Source organism: Ictidomys tridecemlineatus, chromosome 9 (assembly GCF_052094955.1).
Source record: "Ictidomys tridecemlineatus isolate mIctTri1 chromosome 9, mIctTri1.hap1, whole genome shotgun sequence".
Lineage (NCBI taxonomy): Eukaryota > Metazoa > Chordata > Mammalia > Rodentia > Sciuridae > Ictidomys > Ictidomys tridecemlineatus.
Window position 1 is genome coordinate 63,280,533 of NC_135485.1, and position 12,207 is coordinate 63,292,739.

Sequence of the window (12,207 nt, forward strand, 5' to 3'; positions counted from 1 at the left end):
GATCTGCAAACATCACAAATACAAACCTAGTAATTTTTTTCTTGAAACAGAAAACTTTAAGTAGGTCAGCTTATTAACTGCTATGATGGACTTTATACATTCACATTTGCTTAGCCTTTTGATGAACTGCAGCCCAGAATGGAGTCACAGAGTCACAGCCCTGCATTACTAAAATCTATCTTCAATTCAAGTAGAGAACTGAAGAAGCAGAAACTAATATTGCCCTTCAGGCTTTGTTATTGTAATACAGCCAAGAGCAGTTTTGTTCCGTTCTTTAACATGTCATTAGTATGCCTGCTTCCCTAACAGGAGCACACATGTTAAGCCAGAATGGGATCACTCAGGGAGAAGTGCAGCTTTCCTTCCACCTGGGCCACGTTATCACATTCTAAGTCACAATCCTGGCTCAGTCGTGATATGATCTGGCCGGAATAAACCCGACCAAAAATATCAGTGAAGTGTTTGGGATATAATAAAGTGCTGAAGAGGTAGGAGTGGGAGGAGAGGAATAAATAGGGAGAAAAGGAATGTGAATTTAAAATGGAAAAAACCTTCATCCTCCCTTTGATTCATTTAAAGACGGGAAACCACTAAACAAGGGCTCTAACGAAACATCCATCACTTTATTATTGCATTGGATAACCAAGGAGCCTCGGAAACCCACCCACCGCGGCCACCTGGAGAAACTGAAAATCCCATTTCTTCCCAAATGTGTGCGCCTAGGAAAGAGGAAAGAAAGCAAGACCATGCTTTTCAAGTGAAGGGCGGTGCACAGGGCAAAGCAAGTTAGTGCCTCCTTCCCGATGCCCTGCTTCCCTTCCCGAGACCGCCTGACTTGGCTAGCGGCGAAGTGAACGCAGAATGGCAGAGGGACCGGGAGGTCAAACTTCGGGTCGTTTTCCTTCAGGGGAGTCTACCCCATAACCGAAGGATGGGGCGCGGGGTGGAAACACCTGTCAAAGGGCCGGGCCGGGGCCGCGGCCGGCGGGCGGCGCAGGGGCTCGGCGGACGGCACTGCGGTGCCGGGGACGCGGTGCGCGGGCTCCAGCGCTCAGGGCAAGCGGCGAAGAGCCAGCAGCAACACCATCACTCGCTCGGGAGCCTGCGCCCCCGGAAACCAAGGGACGGCCCGCGCCCGCGGCGTTCTGGGGAGGGGTCCGGAGCCGAGAGGGGCCCCGCAGCCCGGCGACCCGCCGCCCCAGTCCCGCTGCAGCGCCCGCCGCCCCGGGTCTCCGCCTCCGTGCTGGGCGCGGAGCCGGGCCGGACGCCCCCTGGCTGCCAGCCGGCCCGGACGGAGGAGGGGGCGCCGCGCCTACCTGCTCCGGTGCGGCGGGGCCGCGGTCGCCTAGCGGGGCCGTGACCTGCGGCGACGGCGACGGCGACGGCGACGGCGGCGGCGGCGGCGGCGGCAGGCGCGGTGGGGAGGGCGCTTCCTTCAGGAAGGGGTGGGATCTGCCCGCCCGCGCGCTGGTCCCCTCCCGCCGCACCGCGGCCCGCCCCCGACTTATTCTGGGGTCCCCGCTTCCAGGCCTCCCCGGAGAACAGAGCCCGCCGGGTCTCGGGCTTAGACCCCCCCCCCGGGCCCCTCATAGTCACCCGGGGCTGGAGCCGGGTGTGGACGGTCGAACCTCTTCCTTCCAAAGCCTTTGTGGACGCGTTTGCCTGGCGCTCCTCACCCAACAAAAGGAAGGACAGAATCAGGGATCCTCCGCCTGGTGGTTATTTATTCCTGACCTGTTGTAACCTTCTGGCTGGCTCCCTTCTGTCCCCACACCTAGGGTTTTTGCATATAGCAACTAAAATTCATTTTCATGCTCACTGGCTGAATGTGGTTCTCCGACACTCAGTGCTCTCCCGCGGTTTTCTTTCATCCTATGGAACAAACAGGGCCAACTTCTGACCCTGTCGATGAACTGCGGCGGACTCCAAGGCCGCCCTCCCAGCGCAGGCTCGCTTTTTTCCTCGCGTGTTTCGTCCGAGTCCGTCATAAAACTGCATTCATGAGCATTTTAATAGCTTCCCCCACCCCAGACCCCGGCCTCCCAGTGGCACCATTCTAGCAGCAGCGCGGGTCAATGCCATTTTTTATTACATGCCCATGGTTAACTTAGGATCCAAACGCAGCCTTAGTGTCCTCCTTATCCAAACCTCCCCAGTCTGACCACCTTGCTTTGGAGAGTTTTCAGACCATACCGATCTTTTAAACTGTTGCCTCTCAAAGCCTGTCTCCCCGATTCAACCTACTCAGATTCTCCAATTCAACATTCTTTTCCAGAACTCTCCTGTTCCCCACCGAGATTTGAGATTATTGTCTACGTGTATGCACATTGATTTCTTATAACTGTTCTGTCCTAGCTGCTGGACTGTTACTTTCTCGAGATCAGTCGGCCTTCTACTGTTTTTCCTTACCTTAATGAATGTGACTATAACTTATCCAATTAAAACAGAAAAAAACAAAAACTTAATCCTAGTCTAGTATCTGCTGAAAATATAAGCTAAATTTTGTGGGGCTTAACGCATGAGTATTTTCCTGAGGAGAGTAACTGACTTTCATCAGATTCTCAAAGTGGTCTATGAAATCTCCCAAAGTTTAGAATTGTTTGAGGCCCATCCCTGAATCCTGTCTCTAATGATACCCCTACTCACTGTCTTCCTCTGCCCCTCATTTCTTTCTGAGATGGCTGAAAGAGCTTTTCAGCTAGACCTCCTTCCAATTTCTTGTTTTAAAACCTGTAGATCCATCAAAAAAATTGGTAGTTCCTCTCAACTGTGTCTGAACGTCAGACTCACCAGTGGGGGCTTTAAAAATATATATATAAATGCCTAGGTCCACCTCAAATGAATTGAATCAGAGTTTGGTTGGGGACCAGGTAGAGCCAGGACATGGGTATTTTGATGATGAAGCACACCCGATGTTTTAATGCTTATAACAGTCTTGTTATCCTATTCTTGGGAATAGGATCCCTAGTTTGTAAATTTACTTTTTACTTTTCCTCTTCTCTGTGGAAGGATTGAGAATCCCTGCACCATGTTTAATTTACTTGAAATTTTTCATTTTAATTTTCACTTAGAGCCAAGTTTTTGTTGTTGTTACTGTTTGTTTGTTTATTTTGTTTGAGCCACTTTTGTTAAGAAACTAACTTGAGTGTGTTTATGGACAGCAGACTCAGTGCCATTTATCAGCAGTACTAAATCACTGCCACCTTCATCTCCAAAATGTCCATCCAAATCAACCCCAAGAGTGAAATGAATTACATTCCTGACAGTGATATTGACTGCTTGAAACAGTATGTTAAAATGCTGGCCATAGAAAGTGTGGATTGTTATAAGCAGATTCTGCTAATATTATGAAAGTTCTGCTAAATTATCTAGAGCTGGAGAGAACTGAAGATAAAATATAAGTTTAACTGTGATTTTACTTTTCTTTTATTGTTTTTGGTATCCCACTCATTAAAATCAGTTGTCCACCATGTATTCATTGTGACCTTAGATATTTTAAAATTGTGTATAAGTAAGATCAAAATACCATTTCAGAACTGGTTGTCTTAAAAAAAAAAGTGCATAAGGATTCACCCCATACCTTTAAATGACCTATGAAGAGTGTTCCAAAATGCTTTAGGCTGTGAGGAAAGGGCACAGAGTTAAAGAATGAGCAAGAAAGAAACAAGACTTAAGACCTAGAGATGATGCCAGTCACAAATTTTGTTGAGTGGATGGAAATTAATATTCAGGGACATGGTTATTCTACAGGACCACAAGGAGCCATTGTGATTTCTACACCACACTACTCTATAAGTTGGCATACCCCTTCTCTGGTAACCAACACAAGGTTGCATCCATCTGAGTATGATGTCTGTTTTTCTTATGTAAGTGAAGTTGTTATGTAACTGAAATGACAAAAGAACATTTACGATTATAAAGAAATTCTATATTCCTATTCATTTTCTTTTTCTTGGGCAATCAATTTGCTGTTGTTATTTAGGATTCAAATCACTTCCCTTATTCATTTGAACAAACAGACTTGAGAAGCACTGCTTAAGAGATTCTGGAAATCCCTGTTGCTGGTCAATTGCAAGGAACTCTGTTATAATAAAAGTCCCTGTATAACAAAGTTATTGCCAACCTTTATCCAATAACCAGTAATTTCAGTAGTTTCTAATAAGCAACCATACAAAGCTTATTGAAATGGCATTTTATCTTTACCAAAATCTACCTATTAAAAAAAACCTTGCAAGAGGCAATTGGACAAAGAATAAAAATACATTTGGTAACAGGATGCTCAACGGGAGCTACTATTTTCTCCCATTTTGACAGAGTCCCCAGGTAATAGTTGCCAACTCTTCCCACATAGTAAACAAGGTGCTGAATCACCATGTGTGTTCCCTTAAACTCTCACCTACCTTAAGGAATAAAGGGGTGGAAGTTGATGCTGACCAGGCTGCTGTGGCTTAGGGAAGGTGTCAGCAAAATCATCAAAGTCGTCAGTGTTCTAAGAGCCCCTTCTCAGCACCGAGGGGTCCTTTCTCTCATCTGGTAAGAGAGACTTTAGGCAGACATCTCAGAGAACTGGGTATGTGCCCGCTGCAATTTGGAGAACACTGTGGACTGGTGTCTGGCTCACGCCTGAGAAAGCAGAGTTGGCGAAAGTCTCCTGAACACCAAGTAGGGACTGTGTGGAGGAAGTAATTTACTCCCCCAGGAGACAAATCTAAGTGTGACACAGTGTGGGGCTGACTTTGATCCTGCTCAAGAGGACCACTTGGAAAGGCAGAGAGATCTCGAAGAAAGAGGTCAGAGTTTGCCGCCAGATCCTCAGAGTAGGGATAAGAATCTGAAGCCACCAGTCAGAGGCATTAAGAACTTGCCTGTGCAAGGGAATTAATGAGATGTACCCCACCAGGAGTGGGGGTAGTGAATGGGGATCCAACAAACCCAGAGAGGCACCCACAAGAAGAGGTGGAAGCATTTGCTATGAGCCAGGGAAGCCATGTCGCCTAGAGCTATCCCAACCTTTCTACATCCTTAGCTCTCTCTTCCCCCACTTCCATCCTACAAAAGTGAGGGTAATGGAGGGGAGAAGAGCCAGACTGCAAGAAATACAGTGCCTCCCATCACCCCCATTTCCCACTGAAATTTGGAGGACTTTTTGATTCTGTGTGTTATTACACTATACCAAAAATATTAATAACTGAAATAAGATTGTATTTTTGGCTGATAGTGACCTGAGGCCTTTTTATTACTTGAAAGTTACTTGTAGAGCCTATGCGTTCATTCATCCAAGTGGCAGGAAAACAACCAGCCCCACAGAGCAGGTTGGAACAGGGCTGGTGGGAGAGAGCTAAAGCTGTGTCATGTTTATACCACGGGTCCTACTGGGTCAGTGTATCGGCTCTACAGCAATCCATATCAAACCTCTGAGGATGTCTCTTCTGGCATTTTACCTGAATTAAGTGAAATGTGTCAAGAAATCCCTTTGGTGAGTGTATATAAATTATGACTCAAGCTTTCCCATAAGCAAGTTAGCATTAAGGATACAGGATTAAAGAGCTGGGATACTCAATGTTGGTTTAACCTTCTATCATAGCTGTCTGCTGAGGTTTTCTCATCTTTAAAGGGCTCAGATTATATGATTGTCAAGGTCTCCTTCGGTCAGAAAATTCTATTTTCAAAAGGCTACAGCATGCCATAGATCAAGGACCAATTTTCCAGGCTGTGCTGCACAGGGCAAGCAGCCCTCACATCAGCATATCAGGCGTGGGAGCGGAGCAATGGTTTGGAGTGATAAGGAAGAAGCATTTTCAAAATGAGGTACTGACAAGTATCAAGGTGCCTTCCTTTGGAGGCGACTTGTGGCTAAGGGTGATGTGATTGCCTTGGCGACGGTTTCCACATTAGGTACTTGGCGACTGTAAACTGGGAATCCCCAAGCACTTTTCCTGTATTCTCTTGTGTGTTAGGTATTATCACTTTCGCTTTCCTCCTCCCCCGGAAATCAGAATTACAAAGCCATCTGAGACTGGTGTTCCAGGGGGGAAAAACCTCAAATAAAGATCAGATTCCATGTTCTAAAACCTACTGTACCTCCATTTTTTTCCCATATTAACTAAGGGACTGTTGTTTGCTACAGACTAATCCAAAAGGGTATGAACAGTTTTGATTTTAATCAATCCCTTCTTTGGACCTTTTTGCCAAAGATGCATTAAGTTTATGGAAGATATCCTTTATTTATTTGATTTAAAAACACCTTCTAAATGGGAGAGCTCAAGATTGATCATTTTTAGGGTATAGTATTCTTTTCATCAGAAATGGCTGATTTTGAGAAATTTAGGTGGTTCTTATTCAGTCTGGAAGTTCTAAGCAAGCTTCAGCCCTATAGTTTTATTGCCGCACTCTGTTGTCTGGCACACAGTCTCTATCTACCCTTTGAACTCAAGAGTTAACACCAGACAGAGTATTGAGCCTTCTTGGATCCTGCTATGCAGAACAGCTAGTGTTGGATAGGTTGGTGCCCTTTCTTCACTAGTTGCTAAATATCACCCCTGGTTGGAGGCTGTTTGAAAACACACCCCACTGTACTGGGGATTGAACCCAGGTCCTCACATGTGCTAGGCAAGCCCTCTATCATGAGCTATACTACACTGCCAGCCCACTGACATATCTTTTTGTCCTCCATAATCCTCTATCATTGCCCTTCCCTCTCTCCTCCCACCTTTAAAAAAATGAAGGTCCCCCACTTTATTTCCAAGTCTAAATCTACCAGTTCTTATTTTTTATCCTGTCCTCTCTCAGCGGGCATCGAATCCCTCCCTCTTCTTAGCCTACATATGTATGACATTTCTTCCCCCCTAAAGTCACCTTCCTTAGATCCTGCTTTCTCAGGCAAGCTCCAGTGTCGTCACTTCTCTTCAAGGAGGAATTTCTCAGGTGTAGGTTTTACTTGCTACCTCCCCTTTACCTTCAGTCTTTGCATTACTTTCAGCTCCCAGCAGTCTGGGTTCAGCACCTAGTGTGCAGGCCTGTGATCCCTGCAGCTCAGGAGGCTGAGGCAGGAGGATCAGGAGTTCAAAGTCAGCCTCAGCAACTTAGCAAGACCCTAAGCAACATAATGAGACCCTATCTCTACACAAAACACAATAAAGGGCTGGGGTTGTGGCTCAGTGGCCTTGCACACCTGGGTTCAATCCCTGGAAACAAACAAACAAAAATGGCCCTTGTAGATTCACAGTGAATGACTTCCAAGGCACTGGGTTCCCCTTCCTGCAGGGACTCCCACTCTACTTTGCTATCCTCAAAACTCACATGTGCTTTTGTTCCTGAGTGTCCTTGAATCTCCTGGATTTCCTTCCCGCTCTCTAAGTGCTTCCTGCATACTTCTTCACCGGCAGCTGCTCCTTTAGTAACATGGTCCTCCATAACTGGCACCCTGTGCTCTTCTCTAACACTGTGGTCTCTCCCTCTGTGCAAAGTTATTTTTTTTTTCCTGATGACCCCCCAAATGCTTATACATTCTGGGTCTTTCACCAGCCAGGCAGTGCCTTTTTCTCTTCCAGTGATCTCATATTCACTCAGTAATTAGGTCCTACATCTTAATCCTGCTTTGACAGAGTCTTGGGAATCTTTCTCCTTTTCACCTCTTCGCCTTAGTGGGCCTGCTTGCTTTGCTTTCTTTTCCCTTTCTTATGATTCCCCCATTTTCTCTTTTATACTTTATTTCACTTTCTTTTTGAATACATAGTTCTACATGCTGAATTAAAAGGTGAAAAAAATCCAAATATATAGAATGAGTAAGTTAATACCCTCTCATTGCCTCCAACCCCTTCCTTCTGACCTCCAATGTTAGCCTGGTATGTATCCTTTGGAAATCTTTTCATGCTTATACAAACTTATGTTCACATTTTTAACATAAAATGGGTTTGTAGCATATATGTTTGTGTGTTTGTTTCTGTCTTTTCTGACTTCTCTGAGGATGTCATAGATATCCAGTGGAGTCAATAGAGTGCTAACTCATTTTTTTGAAATCATAGTTTTATTAAGATATGATTCACATACCATGCAATAAAGGTACGATTCAATAATTTTTAGTGTATTCTCCATAATCAACTTTAGTACATTTTCATCACCTCAAATAAGTCCCATACCATTCTCTAATCCTCCCCACCCCCATCTGTCCCATAGATTTTCCTATTTTGGATATTTCATATAATTGGAGTCACATAAATGTGGGGGGTTGGGAGGGTACTGGGGAATGAACTCAGGGTTGCTCAACCACTGAGCCATATCCCCAGCCCTATTTTGTATTTTATTTAGAGACAGGGTCCCACTGAGTTGCTTAGTGCCTCACCATTGCTGAGGCTGGCCTTGAACTCATCACGATTCTCCTGTCTCAGTCTCCCTAGCCACAGGGATAGAGGAATGTACCACCATTCCCAGCTACATATATGGTGTTTTGTGTCTGGATGTTTTAACTTGTTCATCCATGTTTTAGCATGTATCAGTACTTAATTCCTTTTTTTTAACCAAATAATAGTCCATTGAATAGACATACCACATTTTATTTATCCATTCATCTGTTGATAGACATCTGGATTTTTTCCACCTTTTCGGCTACATGAACAATTCCACTGTGAACACTGAAAACTTGTGCTTATGTTTTCGTGTTCATTTCTTTGGTATATATACATAGTAGAGGAGTGGTTGGGTCATATAGCAACTCTCTATAGAATCTTTTGGAGAATTGGCAAACTCTTTTCCAAAGTGGCTATTCCATCTTTCTCCATATTCTTACCATTTGTTATTATCTATTTTAAAAACTTTTTTAAAAAAAATTATAGCTCTCCTAATGAGCAAAATAGAGTCTTGTTGTGGCATGTCCCTGGGGGCCATCTTTAAAGCCCTTTTCATGAGCTTGTTGGCCATTTGTAAATCTTTTTTGAATAAATGTCTATTAGGATCCTTTGCCCATTTTAAAATTGGGGTTATTTGACTTTTAACTATTGAGTCATCAGATTTTTTTATATTTAAATGCTTAGCATAAATATTTTCTCCCATTCTGTTGGCTTTCTTTTTATCAAGGCATCCTAACAAGCATAAGAATTTTTAATATTGATGAACCCCAAATTACCTATCGTTTGTTGTTGTTACTGATGCTTTGGTGTTATGCTTGAAGACTTTGCCTAACTCAAGGTCACCAAATTGACTCCTGTATTTTCTTCTAAGGGTTTTATAGTTTCAGCTCTTACCCAAGTCTGATTCATTGGAGTTTCTTTTATGTATGATGGGAGGGTGGGGTCCAACTTCATTATTTTGCATGTGGCTATCCAGTTGGCTTTGCACCATTTCTTAAATATTTTTCCCCTTGAACTATTTTGGCACCCTGGTTGAAATCAATTGACTGCAAATGTGAGAGTTTATTTCTGGACTCTTGATTCTGTTCCATTAATCTGTATTCTAATCTATTGAATTTATGCCAGTACCATCCTGACTTCATTACTTCAGTAAGTTTTGAAATCAGGATATTAGCTGTGGATTTTTTGTAGTTGGCCTTCATGAGGTTGAAGAAATTTCCTTCTATTCTACTTAAATGCTTTTGTCAAGAACTAATGATGGATTTTTTCAAATCTTTCTTGCGTGTCTATTGAGATGATCATATTTTTTGTCCTTTATTCTATTAATATGATATATTACACTAATTTATTTTCAGATGTTAAATCAAACTTGCATTCCTGGAATAAATCCCTGTTGGTCATGGTGTATAATCTTGTTAATATATTGCTAGATTTGATTTGTGAGTATGTTGTTGAAAGTTTTTGTATTTATATTCACAAGATATATTGGTCTGCAATTTTTTTTTCATATCTTCATCTGATTTTGATATCAGGGCTAATTCTAGCCTCCAAAAAAACTGAGCTAAGTCTGGGCATGGTGACACATGCCTGTAATCTCAGCGGCTCAGAAGGCTGAGGCAGGAGGATCGGAGTTCAAAGTCAGCCTCAGCAACTTAGCAAGGCCCTAAGCACCTTAGCTAGGCCTTGTCTCTAAAAAAGGGCTGGGGCTGTTGTTCAGGGGTTAAGTGCCCCTGGGTTTAATCTCCAGTACAAAAAAAAAAAAAAAAAAACTGGGCTAAGACAGTTTAGCACCTTAGTAATGTGTCATAATTTGGATGTATCCCATATATTTAACCATAGCCCTTTTGATAAACATTTATGTTTTTTTGATTTTTTTGCCACTATTAACAATGTACAGGATACATATACTAATGTGCTTGTGTTTTACTTCTGAAAGAAATTCTTAAACATGAGTTTTCTTATTCAAAAAGTATATATTTTTAGTATTAGTAGATGTTTCCAAATATATTTTCAAGAAAGTTTTAACAATTTACACCATTACCAATAATATATGAAGATATTGGTTTCTTTACACCTCTCCAAGACTGTTATCATTATTTAAAAAAAAATTAAATTGTCAATTTGATTCCTTCTACCTCTCTGACTACTATTTTTCTGTGGGCTAATTATGAGGAAATTTTTATGTATTAAGGATAATACTCCTTTCTCTATTATACAGCTAATACTTTTTGTGGGATACTAGAGATTGAAATCAGGGTCACTCTACCACTGAACTACATCCCCACAGGGACTCATTAACTTGCTGAGGCTGGCCTTGAACTTCTAAATCTCCTGCCTCAGTCTCCAAAATACCTGAGATTACAGGTGTGTAAATTATTTTAAGTTTGTAACTTTTCCTTTGACTTTGGTTTTGATATTTTTGACTAAAATATTTTTAATTTAGGCTCAAAGCCAGCTTCACCTTTCTTTTTCTCTCTCTTCTCAAAGTGACTTCTGGGTTTCCAGGCTTACTTGAAAAGATCTTTCAACCCTAAAGTTATTCAGATATTCTTCCAGTTTTCCTCTAATGTTTTAATTGTATGCGTGTGTGTTTTAGATTTGATTTTTCACTTTTAATTCTCTGATCTATTTTGATATTTTTATTTATGTTACAACATAGGGATCTAACTTGCTTTCCTTCCAGTTTGACAGATAATTTTACCAGCACTTTTAATGAAATAAACTACTTACTTACCATCAAATTGTCACCTTTGTCATGAATTAATTTTAATAACAATTTAGATTCATAGAATTTCTGGGCCCTCTGGGCCCCTACTACTTTACTTTAATAATTTTAATAGGGGAAATTTTTCCTTGCTGTTCTATTTCCCATCTTTCTTCTGTGTCCTTAGAAGGACATGTCTTCTGCCATATTGTAGTAAACATTTGCCTCCTCAGCCCTCTCCTAGTATGTGGTAACCATGCAGCCTGGGTGTATTGGTATTGGCTATGGCAATAGCCTCTCTAGCTACATTACTTTGTTTATGGAACAATGAGACCTAAATTGGTCCAATAAGAGTGAAACTTGGGACTTTTCATAAGTAGATGAAGAAAGAATCAAAAATCCCTGGTTTTTGTTGATAGCAATCTTGCAACCACAAGAGAAACCAGTCTGGAGATGATGCCTTTACATGGAAAAGGAAAAAGCCAAGATAATCACAAAGAAGTGAAAATGAGATCTTGATCAAATTGTACCTGAAGTCCATCCTACTTTTGGACTTTTCAGTTTTACAAACCACTAATTCCCTTCTGTGTTAAAAGTTAAAGTCAGGATATGGCAAGGGGATATAACTCAGTGGTAGAGCCCTAGCCTATCATGCAAAAGTCCCTTGGTTCAATCCCCAGCACTACCAAAAAGAAAAAGGAAAAAAAAAAGTTATTTTTCACAATAGAAAGTAATTTTAACTGATGCACATTTGGATTTTGAAAGAATTTTTTTTTTAAATTTAGGTTTTAAAAAAATTTGTTCTTTATAGTTGTAGATGAACAGCATGCCTTTTTGGGGGGAGGGGAATGCTGAGGATTAAACTCAGGGGCACTCAACCACTGAGCCACATCCCAGCCTTTTTTTGTATTTTGTTTAGAGATGGGGCTGACTGAGTTGCTTAGCGCCTCACCTTTGCTGAGGCTGGGTTTGAATTTGCGATCCTCCTGCCTCAGCCTCCAGACTCGCTGGGATTACAGGAGTGTGCCACCTCGCCCAGCAGTATGCCTTTATTGTATTTGTTTATTTGTTTATTTTTTACGTATTGCTAAGGATCAAACCCAGTGCCTCATAAGGGCTAGGCTAGTACTCTGCCACTGGGTTACAGATCCAGTCCCC

General features: G+C 42.2%; 1 protein-coding gene across 2 annotated transcripts in view; it reads right to left on the bottom strand.

Annotated features, from left to right (window-relative positions):
* Positions 1 to 1,785, bottom strand: part of Tmem150c (transmembrane protein 150C) — a 65,469-nt gene extending 63,684 nt beyond the window's left edge. The window contains exon 1 of one of the 2 annotated variants that reach the window (XM_078021473.1): positions 1,597 to 1,785. The gene's annotated coding sequence lies outside the window, so the exon portion shown is untranslated. Of the gene's footprint in view, positions 1 to 1,316; positions 1,453 to 1,596 lie in introns of those variants that run through there. The other variant, XM_078021472.1, reaches the window with a different exon arrangement.
* Positions 1,786 to 12,207: the final 10,422 nt, after the last annotated feature.